Source organism: Crotalus tigris, unplaced genomic scaffold (assembly GCF_016545835.1).
Source record: "Crotalus tigris isolate CLP2741 ecotype Arizona unplaced genomic scaffold, ASM1654583v1 scf7180000019068.10715455, whole genome shotgun sequence".
NCBI classification, from domain to species: Eukaryota; Metazoa; Chordata; class Lepidosauria; order Squamata; family Viperidae; genus Crotalus; species Crotalus tigris.
The window spans coordinates 1,449,350-1,469,548 of record NW_024097358.1 but is presented as its reverse complement, the minus strand read 5'-3'; the positions used below and the strand labels follow the sequence as shown (position 1 = coordinate 1,469,548).

At 42.6% G+C, this 20,199-nt stretch overlaps 1 protein-coding gene across 8 annotated transcripts in view; it reads right to left on the bottom strand.

The window, feature by feature from the left end:
- The window catches only part of AKAP13 (A-kinase anchoring protein 13), a 185,026-nt gene extending 176,017 nt beyond the window's left edge, over positions 1–9,009 (bottom strand). For 6 of the 8 annotated variants that reach the window (XM_039358925.1, XM_039358924.1, XM_039358932.1 and 3 more), the window contains exon 1: positions 8,750–9,008. The gene's annotated coding sequence lies outside the window, so the exon portion shown is untranslated. Of the gene's footprint in view, positions 1–8,749 lie in introns of all 8 variants that reach the window. The other 2 variants (XM_039358929.1, XM_039358934.1) reach the window with 2 other exon arrangements.
- Between the last annotated feature and the right edge of the window lie 11,190 nt (positions 9,010–20,199).

Sequence of the window (20,199 nt, the reverse complement as noted above, 5' to 3'; positions counted from 1 at the left end):
CAGAAAAATAAATAAATAAATAAATACACACAGATGCCTTCAACATCCAACTGTGCCCACCGGTGAATCATTAGCTCTCTAAAAGCCAAGTCCTTGCTCTTAAAGTATTTTAATAGGATTTAAATGCAATAAGGAAAATTGCTACACCCTAAACATCTGTTCCTTACATAATGCCATCACCGAGAGCTTCTCATGACACCACGCAGTCACATGTTGAATGTTTACTGTTATACAACTAAGAGACAAAAGGGAGCATTGAAACACTCCAATAAATATCTCCTCTAGGGGAGAGGGGCAGCAAGCGAGTCTAATGAATAAATAAATAAATATGATGAAATAATTAAATTCTCCTGCTCAGCAGTCCACCTGATGAACTTTTTCATCCAGAAGATTTGTTGTTTGGTCTCTGTCCTAAAATCCCTTCCACATACATAAGGGAGCAGGCAAACTGAGCATCCTAATCCTTTTCTCCAGACCTCCCCCCACCAAACAGCTTCCATTCACATCGGAATGGAAACACATGAACACTGAACTGAACGCTCTAAAGTAGAGGTAGAAATAGGGAGATCTGCATCTCCGTGGAGGGAATCCAGAGTTAGCCAGTTTACTTGAGGGACTGCCGTTCTCCAAGAGTTTCTACCTGTCCAATCTGATCCAATGGACCAAACATGCTGCAGATCCCACCAGCCAAAGGGCCGGTTGATTGGCAGGAACTAGAAGATGGGCCTTCTTTGCTTTAGTCCCTGCTTTGTGGAATGTTCTTCCCTCAGAGATTAGAATGGCCTCAATGAGCCGAGGTGGCGCAGCAGTTAGAGTGCAGTACTGCAGGCCACTTTAGCTGACTGTGTTCAGCAGGTCAGCGGTTCAAATCTCACCAGCTCAAAGTTGACTCAGCCTTCCCTCCTTCCGGGGTAGGTAAAATGAGGACCCAGATTGTTGGGGGCAATGTGTGTATATATATATATATATATATATATATATATATATATATATATATATGCATTGCTTACTGGTGTACACCGCTTAGAGAGTGCTTGCACTTAAAACGGTATATAAGTCTCATAAATAAATAAATAAATAAATAAATAAATAAATAAATAAATAAATAAATAACCAGTGGTGGGATTCAAATATGTGAACAACCGGTTCTCTCTGTCCAGTTGTCTACCCCAGGGGTCTGCAACCTTGACAACTTTAACATAGCTGACTGAGGAATTCTGGGAGCTGAAGTCCACAAGTCTTAAAGTTGTCAGGGTTGCAGACCCCTGATCTACGCAACTTGCTCAGACCAAATAAACTCTTGGATGAGCAGTCCAAAGTCTTAAATTGACAAAAGCCTTGACTCAATTTTCAGATGACTCTGCCTGGATCATTGAGAATCTTCATCAACATAACCTTGCAAGGTTTGGAAACGAAGACCTGGGGAAATAACCGTTCTGCTTTTTCCTAAGGGCCAGTCTTTTACCTTCCTTAGCATGGCCTAATGAATGGGGGGGGGGAGGGAAGGCTGTTTTGCAGGAGAGGCATGCAGACTGCTCAACCGACTCTCTCTTTCCACACCCAACCTAGCCCATTAATTTATTAAGCATTCTGGATGCAAACCCAGTTCCAGGTTCGGCCTTGTGTCACTTGTGCAAAAGCTGAGATCCCAAGCTCGGTTGGAAGTTTTTCCAGTTACACAACATTTGGTTTCTAAAAGGTAACAAATTAAAAATCAGGAGAGGGACAAGAGGCTTAAAACAGCCATGCAATCACCCACACCTAGGCTTTGGAAACTTTGGAACTTTTTTCCTGCTCACATTCTGTAGAAGGCAACCCTAATGTTAGATATAAGTCTCAATCATAGACCCTGTTAGCTGAGCTTATAGGAGTTATAATTAAAACATCTGGAAGCTATGGGTCTGCCTCCCCCGTCTCTGTTTTGCATCCTAAGAGAGACCTGCACATCAGATTTCCTTGAATCAACACTCAATGGCTGGTTCACACATCAGATGATTGTGCAATGTTGATGTATTGTGGCAAACTCACCCATTGGGATTTGTGAACTACAGAGCACCACAAGTTGTACAAACTCAGCCAATGGTAGTTTATTTAACAGACTATGATTCAATAAACTGTTGTTTCCATGGCCCCACTCATACAAAAAGGAGCATCTCAATAAAGAGATTATTTTTCCTAATATTGTACTGCTTTTCTACACTTTTCTAAAGTAGAAAAGCAGTACAATATTAGGAAAAATAATCTTTATTGTAATCTATCCCAGTCTATCACAGAAGTATCTAAATGCTGTATTTTTCTTGCACCAAAAGTTATACAATTTTTAAACAAAAACAAACAAGCAAAAAAACAAATTGAATGAGAGCTGAAGGTCAAATGGAAAAAAAGGTCTGTGTATATACGGGAATCTTTGATTTACAGCCATTCTTCTAGTGACTATTCAAACTTATGGTGGTGCTAAAAATCTTAATGTAAATATTATAATATAGTTGATAAGCCGTACTGTGTCTTATTTGATATACTGTAGCATGGTTGAGATAAGTCATGGCATCACAGCATATAAGAAACTAATTACTGATTAGCTTCTAATTACCCCAAGACAGGATTAGTAAGCAACAAGAGAGAATTCAAGATTCCCCCACCACTCCCTTTTCAGAAATGCTTCCTGGTATGGGTTAAAGCAACTTAGCTAATCTCTTCACTGCAGCTTCACTGCAGGAATACATGAGACATTTGCTTTTCTTAGTGTGATCAGATAACTGTGATCTGAACCTTTAACCAAAACTAGACTAATGTCTTCTCCAACCTAGTGTGTTCTTCTAATGTGTTGGGCTGCTAAACATGTAAAATGCTCCAACACTGGAGGCGTTTAAGAAGAGACCGGCCAGTCAGTTGTCTGGAATGGTATAGGGCAGTGGTTCTCAACCTGTGGGTTGGGACCCCATTTGGGGTCAAATGATCATTTCACGGGGGTCGCCAAACCATGCTGTCCGCCATTTTTTCCCCTTTTCCCTAGCTGTCCTACTCCCTCTTATTGGTGGCCACACCCACTTGGGGGTCACCACAACATGGGGAACTATATTATGGGGTCACGGCATTAGAAAGGTTGAGAACCACTGGTATAGGGTCTCCTGTTTGAGCAAGGGGTTGGACTCACTAGAAAGTCCCTTCCAACTTTGCTATTCTATTCTATTCTATTCTATATTCTATTCTATTCTATTCTATTCTATTCTATATTCTATTCTATTCTATTCTATATTCTATTCTATTCTATATTATATTCTATTCTATTCTATTCTATATTCTATTCTATTCTCTATTCTCTATTCTATTCTATTCTATTCTATTCTATTCTATTATTCTATTCTATATTTATTCTATTCTATTCATTCTATATTCTATTCTATTCTATTATCTATTCTATTCTATTCTATTCTATTCTATTCTATTCTATTCTATATTCTATATTCTATTATTCTATTCTATATTCTATTCTATTCTATTCTATTCTATTCTATTATTCTATTCTATTCTATTCTATTCTATATTCTATTCTATTCTATTCTATTCTATTCTATTCTATATTCTATTCTATTCTATATTCTATTCTATTCTATTCTATTCTATTTCTATTCTATTCTATTCTATTCTATTCTATTCTATTCTATTCTATTCTATTCTATTCCATTCTATTCCATTCTTCATTCCTTCTATTCTATTCTGTATTCTATTCCATATTCTCTATTCTATTCCACATTCTCTATTCTATTCCACATTCTCTATTCTATTCCATATTCTATTCCATATTCCATTCCATATTCTGTTCTATTCTATTCTATTCTACTCTATTCTATTGCTTTCAATACACTCCCAGTTTCATTCAGCTCAACCCCTAATGCAGGTTTACATTTAACATAGAAACAAGAGAATATTTCCTCTGTTATCATATATCTTCTAGAGTTACGTCTTGAGTTTTTATGTTTTTTTAAAGCATAATTTCTGGAACCAACTTTGCCAGCTGACATCTTGGTATGTCTGTAGTTATCCGATACAGTGCAAGGAATACAGAACAGAGAGGCCACGCCAACAGTTGGCATGCAGAAATACCATCTTGGAAACTCTTACAGGGCAAATCCAAACAGGGCATGCTGCACTGTCTGGCGAAACTCAACTCTATTAATGTTGGGTCCTTGTAAATCAGGGGTCTTCAAACGTGGCCCTTTTATGACTGGTGGACTTCAACTCCCAGAATTGCTCAGCCGGTGTGCCTGGCTGAGGAATTCTGGGAGTTGAAGTCCACAAGTCATAAAAGGGCCATGTTTGAAGACCCCTGATCTATGCCATTTCATCAGCAACTGCATTCAGATGATGGAAGGGGTCACCTTGTCTGCTATCATCTTAGATGAACAAATATTTTGAACATCTAAGCAAGATACACCTACAGCTACCAGTCACGTTCTTGGTCTCTCCATTCAAAGATATGACCCAAAGATGCTGTGATTGAGTTTAACTATGTTTGTTAATAAGTCCCATGACTGAATACAGGGATGCTAATTTATAGTTGCCCAACAGACTCGCGTAATGTATTAATTCAGTCACTGTGGGAGATAAAACTGCCTCTGATTGCGTGACACACAGTTTCTGGCTTCGGCCTGCACAAGCTTGCTTAGGTGCAATCCCCATGTGGCATCCAAATTTTCCTGCAAGTGACTTTTCCTGCATACCTTCCTAACGATTAAGGGGAAACTAATGCAATCCTTTCTACGCTTTTCCCAAGCTTAGGGTTAATCTATGGCCTTCGACTCCTTCCCACAGAATTCTGGGAGTTGAAGTCTGCACATCTGGAGAATGCAAAGACTGGGGAGACTGGGGAAGGGCTGCTGTGTGTCAGATTTCACAAAGGCCTGGCAATAATCCAGAAGCTCAATGCTGCTTTTAGGAACTAGCTGACAGCAGAAGCTCCAGGGACCTAGATAAGTCCCTTTGCTGCAGACAAGAAAAAACTCATAGGCAAAATACTGTAAAATACAGATTGTCCTTGGCTTACAAGGACACTGAAAAAAGTGACTGGGGATACCCAGGTTCTAGTCTTCACAAGACCAGGAAGTTCTCAATCTAACCAACCTCAAAGGATTGTTGGGGGAATAACATAAAATAGGAACCTCTCGCTCCCGTGTGTGTTATCTGCAGCTCACAGCCGGTATTTAAATGTAACAAGAACGGAAATCAACAGAGCCTCAGTAAGTGTCTTTGTTTACTGAATCCAACCAACTGCCCCATCAACAAAATGAAACAAAAGGATTCATCTATGGCAAACTGACAAAAACATGACAAATCATTGAAGGAGGACAAAGAAAAACCACCAGAGTGTTAACGGTTGAAAATAAAAGCAGAAACAGCATCCAAAAGTGCACAGCCCTGGAGAAACTCTGAATTACCATGCTTGCAAAAACAAACTGGGTTTTTTTTAAAAAAAAAAAAATAATAACTTCCATGCCAGTATAGGAGTGAGACTGCAAGAAAGCATTCCTGTCTTTGCACTGCTAGCTTAATGAGTCTCTCGCCCTCCTATGCCCACATTATTCTGATACTCAGATGAACATGGTTTCTGCCTTTAAAAAGTCCCCCTCCCAGTCCTGTACAGTATATATTTACAATCAAATTTTCTGCTCCCACTCCTCCGAGCACCACTTTAAGCTGAATCTGTACAGTAATGCTTGTGCTTACTGCAGTTTGCACACTTTTAACAGAACAACAGAGCTGGAAGGGACCTTGGAGGTCTTCTAGTCCAGCCCCCTGCTCAAGTAGGAAATCTATACCATTTCAGGCAAATGGCTGCCCAACTAAAAACCTCCAATGTTGGCACACCCACAATTTCTGAAGGCTGGATTAATCGTTCTCACTGATAGAAGATTTCTGCTTAGTTCTAGGTTGGTTCTCTCCTTGATTAATTTCCATCCGTTGTTTCTTGTCCTGCCTTCAAGAACTTTGGAGCAGGGGTCTTCAACCTTGGTAACTTGAAGACTTTAAGCTGGCTGAGGAATCCTGGGAGTTGAAGTCCACAGCTCTTAAAGTTGCCACAGTTGAGGACCCCTGCTTTGGAGAATAGGTTGATCCCCTCTTTTTTTGTGTGTGGCAGTCCCTCAGGGTATTGCGAACATTGCTATCATGTCACCCCCTACTCCTTATTTTAAGACTTAAAAGTTATTAAGACTTTTAATATAAGGCCCAAAGGCCACCCATTGGAGCCAAATACAAAACAGCAGCTGGCCTGATCCACCGTGCTAAACCAGGGCTGGGCCAACTATGGTGAGAATGCATCTTCAATCATCTGAAGAAATCACATAACCTGCTAGGCGGAAAACTTGGATGTAGCACAAAATGTGAACTCAGCCTTAAGGTTATGCAACAAAGCTACCTCTGGGTATGTCCTCACACTGAACACTGTCCCCTTGCACAAATTACCCTCCTGATTTTCAGGTCACTCATGTTTATCTTCTCAACTGTCCTATGGAAGAAGAGAAGGAAATTTCTTTTCCATTGTTAGGAGGATATCGGAGGCCTTCTTTGTAGCTACTCTACTGCAGATCACCCAGAACCTTCTTCACTGTTTGATGAACCACCAACACAACAAAAAAAGACTAGCCATCACTCAGTGAATAGAAGGCCCTCTGCAGATTGCGGGATTGGTGTTCCCAAGTTCTTTCAGCCTTGTTGCTTGAGAACTCAGGAATTCTAACTCTAAAGCAGGAGAAAGTAAGGAGCAATTAAAAGTGCCATCGGAAAGAGAAGCAGAACGGAGGGAGGGGGAAAAAGACGAGAACTGAAAGAGCAAAAGAGACTCAGGTGAGGTCATTTTAAAAGCCTCTTGTTTTAAGGGCAAGGTAAGAGATTAGCAAGCCTGGATGTAACTTCTCTGTACTCCTCTACACACTCTAAAGCAGGGGGTCTCCAACCAAAGCCACTTTACAAGACTTGTGGACTTCAACTCCCAGAATTCCTCAGCTGAGGAATTCTGGGAGTTGAAGTCCACAAGTCGTAAAGTTGCAAAGGTTGGAGACTCCTGCTCTAAAGCGATCCTTTAGATTAGAACAAAGTTTCATGAATCCGCCCACAATTTAAAAGGCTACTTTTGAAGAGCGGAATGCACAATTCTGCCTGTTAAATGGAAGTGTGTGGGGCCCAGATGTTGCAAAGCAGGGAGACTGCACACTATAGACAGAAAAATAAAGCAGGAGAAAAAATAAGGGGGTGGGGGGAATAATCATTCTACAGGGCACCCTTCAAAAGGAGAGAAATGCCAGACAGGACAGGTGGCAGGAAAGATTCACACAACTAAGCCGTTTCCCTCCCTTCTCCCCCCCCCAACCCAAGCAAATATTTAATCCCCCAGACAATTCTGTGTCTGCACAAATTCCACAGCTTTGCCACACGTGTGGCTCGGCATACAAGGGGGAGTCCATGAGTAGTTAAGAGTAAAGCAAGCTTCCCCACCTCGCTTTTGTGGAGCTGCCTAATGCAAAACCCCTTGGCGGAAAAGTCAAGTCAAGAACGTTATTCGGGGTTGCAACGGCACAATCCAAGCGACAGATGAAAAGCCAAAGAGCCTTCCCCTCCAACACACACACACACACACACACACACACGTCTTTGAAACTCTCGAGTCTCATGCGCCCTTTAGAGGTATGCCAACTGAATCACGTACAACTTCCAAAGGAAAGTTTTTCCAAAGTTGCAAATCTCCAATACGAAGGATTTCAGCCTAAGCAGGACAGGAGCGCGCGTGGGGGGGGGGGAGCGTGAAAGCCAGCCCTTCGTCGCTTCGTGAAAGGAAAAAAAAAAATCTTGGGGGGTGGGGGAGTGGAGCCCTTTCCCTTTTCTTCGGAAAGAAAGAAGCCCCCCCCCACTTCTTCAGGGGCCTCCCCAGTTGCAAATACAGCCACGTCCCAAAAAAAGGGGGGGGTGAAGGGGGCAGGGAGCAACAGATCGGAACCCAGGACGCTTTCGAAGGGGGCGCGGGCGACGAGGGCATCTCAAGCGCCCACCACCAAAGCCTTCCTCTCCCCCCCCCACCCCCCCACTTTTAGGGAAACGTCGCTGTGACATTTAGGGGACTCCTTCCTCCTTTCCTCTTCCCGCCTCCTCCTCCCTCCCCCCCTCAAAAAAAATCCCCCAGCTTGGGGACCTCGCTCCTCCTTTCCCCCCCCCCCGGCCAATGTTCCACGTTAAAAGGCAAAGACTCCAAATTGAAAGCAGCCATTTACACTCCAGGACTCAACCGGGCTGCCTCGCCTGGCAGACAGAAGCCCCCTCCTCTCTCTCTCTCTCCCTCCCTCCCTCCCTCCACTGGACTCCCCCTCCCCCGCAGGCCAGGCAGAAGTCAGACCCACTCCCCCCCCCCACAAACTTCCTTCGGCCAGCCGAACCGCCCCCCCCCCACGAGCCCTCGCCCGAACCTCGGGCTGCGGACCTGTACCAGATGGCCCATCCTCGCATCTGCTGGGCGAAGAGCGCGCGGACCGCTCGCTCGCTCGCTCGCTCGCACAAAAGTTTCGACTAAAGTTTCACACACACACACACACACACACACACACACACACACAAAGCGGGGAAAGAAGTTGAGCCCGGCCAGGCTGAGGGATGTTTTTTTTTGGGGGGGGGAGGCCAGCCCGACGACCCCTCCCCTCCAAAGCCTTCCCCCATCCCACCCACCCCCCATCAGACGCGCGACCCGGGCTCTCCGCGCACTCACCCGGCCGCCGGCTGTGTGTGGCCGCGGGACGGAGGGCAGAAGCCGGGCGAGGAGGCGCGCCTGGGGCATCCACGCGGAGCGGCGGGTGAGGGGCGGAATGGCTGCTCTCGGGCTGCCGCCGCCTCCTCCTCTTCCTCCTCCTCCGAGCGAGCGAGCGAGCGAGCGAGCGGGTCAGGCTGCAAGCCGGAGAGGTAGGAGCGAGCGAGCGGACGGGCTCCTCTCCAGCTCCGCCGTGCGCCTGCGTCAAGGGGCCGCGGAGCAGCTGGCGAAAGCAGCAGCCGAAGAGAAAAAGGAGGGGAGGAAAATTGGAGGAGGAGGAGGAGGAAGGAGGAGGACTCCTCGCTTCTCACGCTCCTTTGGGGCGGAGGGGAGGGGGGCACGGAAAAGGGGTCCGCGGGCGCCCCCTGCCGGGCGTTGGAAGTAGCGCAAGCGGGAAGGAAGCGCGGTTGGGGTTCGGCTGGGGGGGGTTGGGGGGGAGACTCCTCAGCTGCTTCGCTTTGCGCCGCGGGGCCGCTCAGAACCCTCCCCCCTACCCCCAACCCGTATTAGTGGATTTTATTTTATTTTATTTTATTTGCCTTAAACCACTGTGGGTCCTTGGTGCCCTCTTCAGTTTGAAACGAGCCAGCTTAGAGAGCACCAAGGTCCCCCTCAGTTCAACCCTGAGCTAGGAATACTCTCCTTCATGAAACCTCTGTGCGCCTTTTTTTTTTAAATGTATATTTTTGTTGCCCCTTGCCTGCTGTCATCTTAGGTGAGGAAACGTCCTTTTTTTTTTAAATGTATATTTTTGTTGCCCCTTGCCTGCTGTCATCTTAGGTGAGGAAACGTCCTTTTTTTTTTAAATGTATATTTTTGTTGCCCCTTGCCTGCTGTCATCTTAGGTGAGGAAAAGTCCTGACCCACTGCAGCCATCAGTCACATTCTTGGTCTTTCTTTCCCCCCCCCCCCGACCCCTTTCAGCAAAGATATCAAAGATATGAGGCAAAGATGCTGTGATTGAGTAACTATGTTTGTTAATAGGTCAAATGACTGAATACAGGATGCTAAGGTATGGTTGCCCAACAGACTAGCGCCTAATGTATTAGTTCAGTCACTGTGGGAGATAAAACTGCCTCCCTCCCACTCAGAGCATTCTGTTCCCTCCCTTCCTCCCACCTCTTTTAATTGTAATTTTGATTGTTATCAGAAATATTTTTTATAATTTTGTTGCTTTTAATGTCAGTCGAAGAGATAGATAGGAAAGAAAGAGAAAAAGAAAGAAAGAAAGAAAGAAAGAAAGAAAGAAAGAAAGAAAAGAAAGAAAGGAAAGAAAGAGAAAGAGAGAAAGAAAAAGGAAGAAAAAAAGGAAGAAAGAAAAAGAAAAAAGAAAGAAAGAAAGAAAGAAGAAAGAAAGAAAGAAAGAAAGAGAAAAAGAAAGAAAGAGAAGGAAGGAAGGAAGAAGAAGAAAAATGAAGGAAGGAAGGAAGGAAAAAAGAAAGAAAGGCCTCGATTTACAACCAAAATGGAGCCCAAAATTTCTGTTACTAAGCGAGACACTTGTTAAGCGAGTTTTGCCGCCATTTTACGACCTTTCTTGCCACATGAACCCCTGCAGCGGTTAAGTTAGCCACACGGTCATTAAATGAATCCGGCTTCCCCCATCGACTTTGCTTGTCAGAAGGGGTAAAGGGGGAATCACGTGACCCCGGGACACTCCGACCGTCCTAAATACAAGTCAGGTGCCAAGCGTCCAGATTTTTGATCGCGTGACCTTGGGGATGCTTACATTGGTTGCTAAGTGTGAAAAACGGGCATAAATCGCTTTTTTCAGTGCCGTTGTAATTTTGAACGGTCACTAAACGGAACGTTGTCATTCGAGGACTACCTGTGTACACGACCAGCATAGTAATCCTTTGTGATAAACTTGCCTCTGTGTCAGGCTGGATTCCTGTCAGAGCAAAAAAACTGCCCTGAACTCGATGACGCCCCCACCCCATCCCCACCCGCCTACAATCTCCTCTGCCCATGACTTATGGCTCAGGAATGTGATGGAGAATCTTCAATTTGCTTTTTCCCCCCCCCAAGAATGTTGGTCTTTTTGTTTAAGCTGAGGGGATTCCAGCTGGTGGAATTCAGAAACAAAAAATAATAATAATAATCTCATTTATTTTTCAGTACAGTGGCTCTTATCTGTCACCTACATTTCTGCTTGGTGTTTCTCCCGTAAATCTGATTTTTCTCTAGTACAGTGGTTCTCAACCTTTTTAATGCCGCGACCCCCAACCAGTTGTAAGTCGAGGACTACTCAACCGGTCGTAAGTCGAGGACTACTCAACTGGTGCAGCACCGTTTGCAGAATGGGACTTTTGGCGGGCTCAGCAGGGCAGAGACTGCCTGGACAATTCCCATTGGCTTTTGAAAGCCAATAGAATTAGACTCTATTCAAGAGAGTCTATTCTATTGGCTTTCAAAAGCCAATAGAATAAAAGGGAGTAGCACAACTAAGGAAAAGGGGGAAAAAAATGGCGGACTGCGTTGTTTGGCGACTCCCGTGAAATGGTCGTTCGACCCCAAATGGGGTCCCGACCCACAGGTTGAGAACCACTGAGCTAGTGGAATTCAGAAACAAATAATAATAATAATAATAATAATAATAATAATAACACCCCAGACTTAACAATTGTCGATAAGAAAGACAAAAAAGTCTGGATAGTGGACGTGGCAGTGCCTGGAGATAGCAGAATAGAAGAGAAAGAACTGGAGAAGATAACAAAATACAAAGACCTACAAATAGAAATAGAAAGACTGTAGCAAAAGCAAGCAAGGGTAGTACCAATAGTCATAGGCTCCTTGGGCGCAATCCCAAAACAACTGGAGCACCACTTGAACACCATTGGCATTGACAAATTTGCTATTAGTCAATTGCAAAAGGCGGCCTTATTAGGAACTGCTTCCATCCTGCGACGATACCTGTAATACCATCAAACATCCACATCTGCCTATCCCAGGTCCTGGGTAAGGACTCGATAGGTAGACAAAATGCCAAATCCAGTCTGAATATCTGGCTGACTGTGCGATGATCCATAATAATCTCATTTATTTTTCAATACAGTGGCTCTTATCTGTCACCTACATTTCTGCTTGGTGTTTCTCCGGTAAATCTGACTTTTCTCTAGTACATCCAGCTGTTTTCCTAATCCATCTTAATTGTTTACACTATCCCATTTCCCTGCCTGAATTAAAACACAGGTAGAGTCAGATTTTTCCTAAGCACCAAGTATTATTAGTAAGAAATTATCCCAACTTACCTTAAAATATAGTTGCCTCCGATCATTTCAATGAGCTATCCTTGACTTTTTTTAATCTTCTCAGTTTATGAATAAACCTATTCTTTGTATATAATACTAACATATTCCTGCAGAAGGTTTGAATCATACAGCCTTTGTAAAGGAAAAAACAAATATCCATTAGAGTGCAGACATATGAAATTAATGGTTGACTTTCCAATTCATCAAGGGAAAATATGTCTGGTGCCCGAACAGATGAAGAAAAAAAAAAAAAAAAGGAAGTTGCTACATTTCCTACAAAGTGGTAAAAAAGTCTTAAGACACTACCATCCCCACACTATATAGTGTAGATACAGCCAAACTTGGCTTATTGGCTTGATAGAATCTGGGACAAACAATTCTCATATCCTAAACTTTTAAAAAATTGCCAATCCCTGTCTTAATATATTGGAAACCTGTTTGTATCTGCAACAATAAAATTCTCAGCTTAAACACTGCTTTTTGTCATTTTTTTGCCAGGCTAACACAAAACATTAAAAAAAAAAAAAAAACGGGGCTTAGAAAATCCAGTTGACAAAGACATGTTCTAATCCAATGTTTCTCAAACTTGGTCACCTGAAGATGGGTGGACTTCAACTCCCAGAAAGCTATGCTGTCTGGGGAATTCTGGGAATTGAAGTCCACCCATCTTCAAACTGCCAAGGTTGAGAATCACTGTATAGTAATCTAATTCAGAGGTCCCCAACCTTTTGGGCACCAGGGACCGGTTCCGTGGATAGAGGTGTTTTCCGCGGACCGGAGGGTGCATGATGTTGTGTGCTGCCTGCATCTTGCGGATGGGGCTTCACTTGTTTGTGCGGACCGGTTGCTGGCATGCCATGGCCCATAATGGTCTGTGGACCCGGGGTTGGGGACCCCTGACCTAATCCTTAAAAGTTGAATGCAGCCAGTTGTTCAGAAAATACATTATGCAAGATGGTGGACCTCGCCACCTAGTGGTGCTTTCTGAGAATTACTTTCTTCCCATCCAAAAAAAGATTTTTTTAGGAGAACAATCTTTTAAATATGGATTTTTAATTCATTTAACGTTGGTGGTGATGCAAAAGCAATTTCCAGACCTGAATATGCCATGTTGTCTAACTCTCTGAAGGGAGTTGCAGTGTTCCAACAAGTTATAAAGGTTTTTTTTTTTTTGCTAATTTCCAACCTTTTCAGCCTGTTTCCAGCAAAAAAATTCCCGCATTGATTCACTTATAGATCGCTGCATTTAATGACTGCTGCATTCCCTTAACAAGCGCAGCATTCATTTAATGACCACCACAAAAATGTTATAATCTTTAAATATTCCATTTAATAAATCTAGTCATCTAATCTTTTAACTCTTATTCAAAACATTTTTATCCATTGTAGTTTTCTTAAAATCAATCACATTTAAATATCTAAAACATTTCCTTTATATAAGCCATTCCAACTTTTTTATATTACTCATATCAAGAAATAAAATAAGAAAAGAGAAGAAAAGGAGAGTACTATGTTACTTAAGGGGCTTATCCCTCTTAAAATAAAATACATATCCAAAATCTTTCTATTTGTTTAACCCTATTCAAACAGGTGTTACTTTTTTAAATATTCTCTCTGATAGGGTCCATCATCTATTTTCTTAATTTTCACCCAGACAACACACTGTTTACCAAATATTTAGGTGACCATGTTAAAGAATTAATAAAAATCGGGTCTGATCCCCTGGGTGTCTCAGTTTATGACTATCATGACTTACGATAGAAATTCTAAAGTCCATTATGGTCGTAACTGAAGACTATTTGTACTGAGGGTTGATTTGCACAGGAAAACTACCAGAAATGCTTTATTTATATTTATCTGAGCAAGCTTTATGTTTTAAGCATATTTATCTACATGGACATTAATTATCATTTTTCTTGTATAGCTTTAGTCTAGTTGCAGACTCTCCATCTCAATTTTGTGATTTTAAGGATGTTTTTTTTTTCTTATGACCATAGAGGAAAACCCTTATGGCTACAATCCTTACAAAGCCTCTGGTCTGTGGCCTCTCCCATTCCATATTTATAGCTCTTCAAAGAATTAGCAAGTACTTTTCCTGTCTGAATGTAAAGAGGAAGACAGGAAAGGAAATAAGCTTAAAACAAAATGCAGAGGAAGTGGTCAAATCCTTATGGATTTTTTTTCCCCCAAAGTCACCAAAATTAAACCACGAAGGTAGGTATTTGGCTTTCAACTGTCCTATTTAAAGGCTTAGTAAGTTACCGGCTGCCATAAAAACAAAGGAAAAAAAATGGTACTAATGTAAAGTGACTTTAATATTTTTAAATACAATCTTTTGTTAAAATTTTTGAATACAGTAAAAAGATAAAAAAGGAAAAAATATGAAAAAGATAAAAAAAAGAAAATACAGTCTTAAAGTTGTCAAGGTTGCAGACCCCTGCTCTAAGTGTTCTGGGACACAATACATAGATCCAAGCCAGCCCAGTTAATGATTTAGAATTATGGGAAGGATTGTACTAAAATGTGTAGGAGACCCCTTCGATCTTATCCAGCAGAAACTTCCCTTATATTCTTAGCCATATTTCACATTGCTGTCTGCTTCACCCAGGACGTTTAAGAATTTAAGCAGGGGGATCCCTTCGTTCACGTTCAGCCAGTCTGGAAATACATGGCAAAGCTTGCAATAACAAACCGCATGAGCATTAATCAGCTACAAAAATATATCACCGGACAAAGAGCCCGTGGGGACTTTTCTCTATTACTGAAATCCAAAGTCAGCTTCCTTCCTCTGCCGAGCAACCCCTTTACTCTAGCTATTTTGTCTAGGATAGAAATGATGTATGTTTAGGTTCTGTGTGTTTATCTGTGGTATTTGAAGGCACCGTCTTTACCGTTTCCTCTTCCACTGAAACTTGTGTTGATATTGGCCTGCCTGATATTGACCATGCCCTCAGTTGATAGCCGAGCTGGGTGCCTTCCAGATATTAGGTTGCAATTCCCACCAGCCTGTCCCACTGACCCTCCGGGTTAGGCTAACAAGAGCTAGCCTAGCCTAGTAGGTAGCCCTTGACTTACCACCACAATTGAACCCAACATTTCTGTTGCTAAGTGAGACAGTTGTGGGAGTGAGCTTTGCTCCTTTTTGCCACCTTTTCATGCCATAGTGGTTAAGTGAATCATGGCAGTTGTTAAGTCAGCAACATGGTTAAGTGAATCTGGCTTCCCCATTGACGTTGCTTGTCAGAAGGTCACAAAAGGGATCCCATGACCCCGGGACACTTCAACGATCATACATGTGAATCAGTCGCCAAGCATCCGAATTTTGATCATGTGACTTGTGGGGGATGCTGCAAAAGTTGTTAAGTATAGAAAACGGTCATAAATTGTTTTTTCATTGCCATTGTAAGTTTGAACGGTCACTAAATGTTAAGTCCGGGACTACCAATAGTTGTATTTGATCATTTCAATGAGCTTTGCTCGGCTTATTATTATTATTTTTTTTAAATCTTCTTGTTAAGTTAGCAACACGGCTGTTCGGTGAATCTAGCTCCCCCATTAACTCTTGTTAGGAGGTCGCAAAAGGGGTCATGTGACCTGCGATGCTGCAACTGCCATAAATATGAGCCAGTCAAGCATCTGAATTTTGATCACATGACCGAGGGAGTGAAGGACGGAAACTGATCAAGGAGAGATTCAACTAGAAATAAGGAGAAATTTTCTGACAGGGAGAACAATCAACCAATGGAACAGAAGTTGCCTTCAGAAGTTGTGGGAGCTCCATCACTGAAGGCTTTCAAGAAGAGCCTGGACTGCCATCTGTCAGAAATGGTGTAGAGCCTCTTGCTTGGGCGGGGGGTGGGGTGGACTAGATGACCTCCAAGGTCCCTTCCAACTATTCTATTCTACTCTACTCTACTCTACTCTACTCTACTCATTCTAATTCTAAAGGGGATGCTGCAATGGTCCTATGAAAAACTGTCTGTGTCCTTTTTTTCAGTGCTGTTGTTCACTTTGAACAGTCATTAAACAAATGGTTGTACATCAAGGATTACTTGTAGTCCAAAGCCTCTAGAAGTCACCCACTTGCTTGTGCCTATATTTTGCCCATTGCACAAAGAGTCATTTTTGTTAAGACCACGTGTTTAAATGCTAATTAAATTGCATGAGGTTTCTTTGCATCCCTTGATCTAAACTGCCTTTTGCTGGATTGGAAGAACCCGTTTTCAGGAGGCAGTTTGAATACACTAAATAGGAGAACAGCCTCAAAGAAAACAGGCCAGGTGGATTGCCGTTTAGGATTAAGGCAATTAAATCCTTGGCCCGGGATTCAACTTTTATGTAAACTTGGAAATCAGCATTTTGCCTGAAGATGTTGGCATTGGTACTTCTTGCTAGTTGTTCAACAGGTAGCCTAGATTTCACAGAAGTCCTGTGCCTTCTCACCTTGGAAAAGCTCTAAACTATTGTGACACTGCAAACAAACAAAAAAAAACCTGTGCAGGGTGATTTATCTTTGATTAACCGAATATTGGATTTCCTAGCTACCGGTAGGTACAACCCACATCAAAGTTGATGCTCACCGATCAAGCTGGGAATTATTGTTCTCCAGTATATCTCAGTAGTAGTAACTGTGAGAGGGATCTTGGAGTCCTAATGGACAATCACTTAAATATGAACCAGTCGTGTTTTGCAGCTGCCAAAAAGGCCAATACAGTGCTGGGCTGCATGAACAGAGGGATAGAATCAAGATCACGTGAAGTGTTAACACCATTTTACAATGCCTTGGTTAGAACACACTTGGAATACTGCATCCAGTTTTGGTCACCACGATGTAAAAAAGATGTTGAGACTCTAGAAAGAGTACAGAGAAGAGCAACAAAGATGATTAGGGGACTGGAGGCTAAAACATATAAAGACCGGTTGCTGGAATTGGGTATGTCTGGTTTAATGAAGAGAAGGACAAGGGGTAACATGATTGCAGTGTTCTAGTATCTCAGGGGCTGCCCCAAAGAAGAGAATCAAGCTAGTATCCAAAGCACCTAAAGGCAGGACAAGAAGCAACAAATGGAAACTAACCAAACTCAACAGTTGCTCGTCTTTAAAAATTATGTTTTCAGTGGTGGGACTTGGCACAAGCTCCAGGCGGTTTGAAAGGGGAATGTACTTACAAATGACTTTGAAGGCGAATCAAAGAATTGAGATGCTTGAGACAGCTTGTTAAAAATATATTTATATTTTAAGAAGTTCTCAGGGCTGAAAGAATCAGAGTCGGCAACTTTCAACAGGAGGGCTGACCATCTCAGAGACGAACACAGACACAGCCTCTTTCTGAATAAAGCTTTTTTGCAACAAAATACCCAACGCACTCCCCCAAAAGTTTTTAGTTATTTACAAGACAGTGTAGAAAAAGGATTTAAAATACTGTTAGTAGAGGCTGTACAATATTCTGCTCGGATTTGAGGGGGGGACGTAGAATCAACAGCAACATTCAGGTAAGGATTGTTACAGAAGCACGTTGAGAAAATATATTCAGTGTTCATTAAATATGTGCACAATGGATGAATAAGCTTACTTTGATGTACAGATGCTGCTGGATTACAACTCCAATAATGCTTGACCACTGGTCGTACTGGCCAGAAAGGCCAGAATCTGAAGCCCAGCAATCTATGGAGGAACCTAGATTGCCTACCTTAGTGTTCCTCAATCTTGGGCAACTTTTAAGATGTGTCGACTTCCAACTCTCAGAATTCTCCCATGCTAGCTGGGGACTTCTGGGAGTTGAAGTCCAGATATCCCAAGGTTGAGAAACATTGGTCTATCCTAACAGGGTTCCTTCCGAGTATTTCCTTCAGTGCTTACCAAGATAAATACAGCCAACTGACTTATTTCATAGCAGCAAATTCGTGTTTGCAACATTTCAAAACGCTTGGATAGCTACAAGCAAGGCTTAGCTTTTTGCTGAATCAATCTAGTTTTTGTACACATCTGCATGAAGAACATCTACCCTTCACACTGACTGGATGTACAAAATATTGAAGGAGAAAGTATTGTTATGACAAGGCCAATGTTCCCCGATTTTAGCATTGAAAATACACACACACAGAGAGAAAAAAAATGACACACAGAACTGCAGTCTTCAGTGGGTAAGTAGGCACGGCTAAATTAAGTTTTATGGTCCCTTTTTCTTTTTGCAAACATGTTTGTTATGTTCCTAATTATAGATTTTTTTTTTTTTTTTTGGCAGCCAACACAAGCCGTTGCAGGGATGGATCTAAAAAAAGACATATGTGAGATAGCTGTAAGCAAAATAGCTATTTTCATATTTCCGTGTCGCAAACAGCTAGTGCAAAACAATTGCATCTATTTTTTTTTTTTTAAAAAAAAGAAAGGAATCCAGTTTTGCCCCTTATTTGAAAAACACGAAGCCTGGCATGGTCAATCGCATAAGTAAAAGCTGCCAGCCGGCTGAAGCCATCAAGGTAAAGAAGAACAAATGCAAGCAGCTACGAGGGTAAACATAATCAACTTCATTTTTAAAAGCGAAATGGGCCTTTTGTTCTGAGAGCGTTCAGCAACTATTCCAACCAGAAAGGCCTGAGGTTTTCAAGGTCCTCTTGCAGGATCTAGGGAGCAAGTAGGCCTGGAGTCGTGTTTATTGAACAGCAGTTTATTTGTAAGTTGTCCATGAACTTCTCCACCCATCTGTCAGGAAGTTAACATGGGCAGCCCTGCCTACAAAAACACCAGTGGAGTTGAAGACCACCCAATTATTACCCTGTTATGGAAGTCTGCCCCAGCAACTGTTCAGTGGTCCCAGATGCTCAAAAGGCAGCTGAAGCCAGGATTTCAGCTGCATGCAAACCAGGTTTGAAGAGCAAGAAAGGACACGGAGACAGAGTGAAAACCTGAGAGCGATCAATAAAGGTGATGGCTTCCAATGGCTCAGTGATGGAGATTATGAAAGCATGCAATGGCTCTTAAGTGTGGAGATGATTTTAGTTCAGCTGTGAAATAGACTGATTGTGCAGAAAAATATTATTTAAGATGATGCCAGAGGTCTTTGACTTGTCCCAAATCATCTGCCCATGAAGCTTTCTCTCTTGCTGCAATTAAAAAAGGGGACACGCATTGATTTGATGCCATCACATTAAGTTGCCATGGGGCTCAATTGGGGTTTCCTGAACAAGCCATGGGCAACTGGCCCACTGCCAAGCTAGGCATCAGGGAAGCCCAACTGGCACCACTTAAAGGGCCTTGAGGAGATTCCTAGGGCTTCTCCACAAGTTGCCAACTTTTCACTCTTAATAGGAGAAAAGGGCCAAGTTTGAAGACCCCTGCACTAATCTATGAAGGGAGGCCGTGCTCAGGATAGAATTCATACTTCGCCCTAACCCACGGTCTATGCACTGGCCTTTGGTCTGCCTGATGTGCTATCAGCCAGTTTAGAAGCAACAAAAAGGAACCGTAGGAACACATATATATCCTGCTCACAATTGCAAAATACAACAGAATAGCGCTGGAAGGACCTTGGAGGTCTTCTAGTCCAGCCCCTTGCTCAAGCAGGAGAACCTATAACATTTCAGACAAGGGAGGGGAACCTATACCCAATTCAGACAAGTGACATTTTCCCAAATCATTTCCCCAAAGTTGGTAGAGTTACCAAGATGAATGCCACTGCATAATGGGGGGGGGGGGAGTTTTCCATTCAAATAAGCCGGGAAATTTAGCATAAACTGGAACCTGTGATAGATTCATACAGAGTCTCCAATATACGTTGTGTCTATTCTTCACAAATGAATGAAAAGTCAGCCTGGCAAAAAATAATAAAAATAAAAATGGAGGTCTTACTGGGCTCCTTGCCAGTACGACTCGCTGAAGACCTTGATCAGGTTCCCATGCTGTGGTAAGGCACCCTTTGCACAACCATCATTTGTTAAATCGGCCACCAGAGGTGGGCAACACACAACATGTCAAGCCGACACCAAGCGAGTGAGTGATGTACAAACGAGGATGGTTTCAGATCTGCAGATCAGCCATTCAAGAAAAAGGAGAGCCAGGAAGAAAATGGGAGAATCACAAAAGAGGGGAAAAAAGCATATCAAAGAAGACCCCACCCAACTATTTGCTTCAGACCCACCCCACCCCCCCCATGTTCCCCCC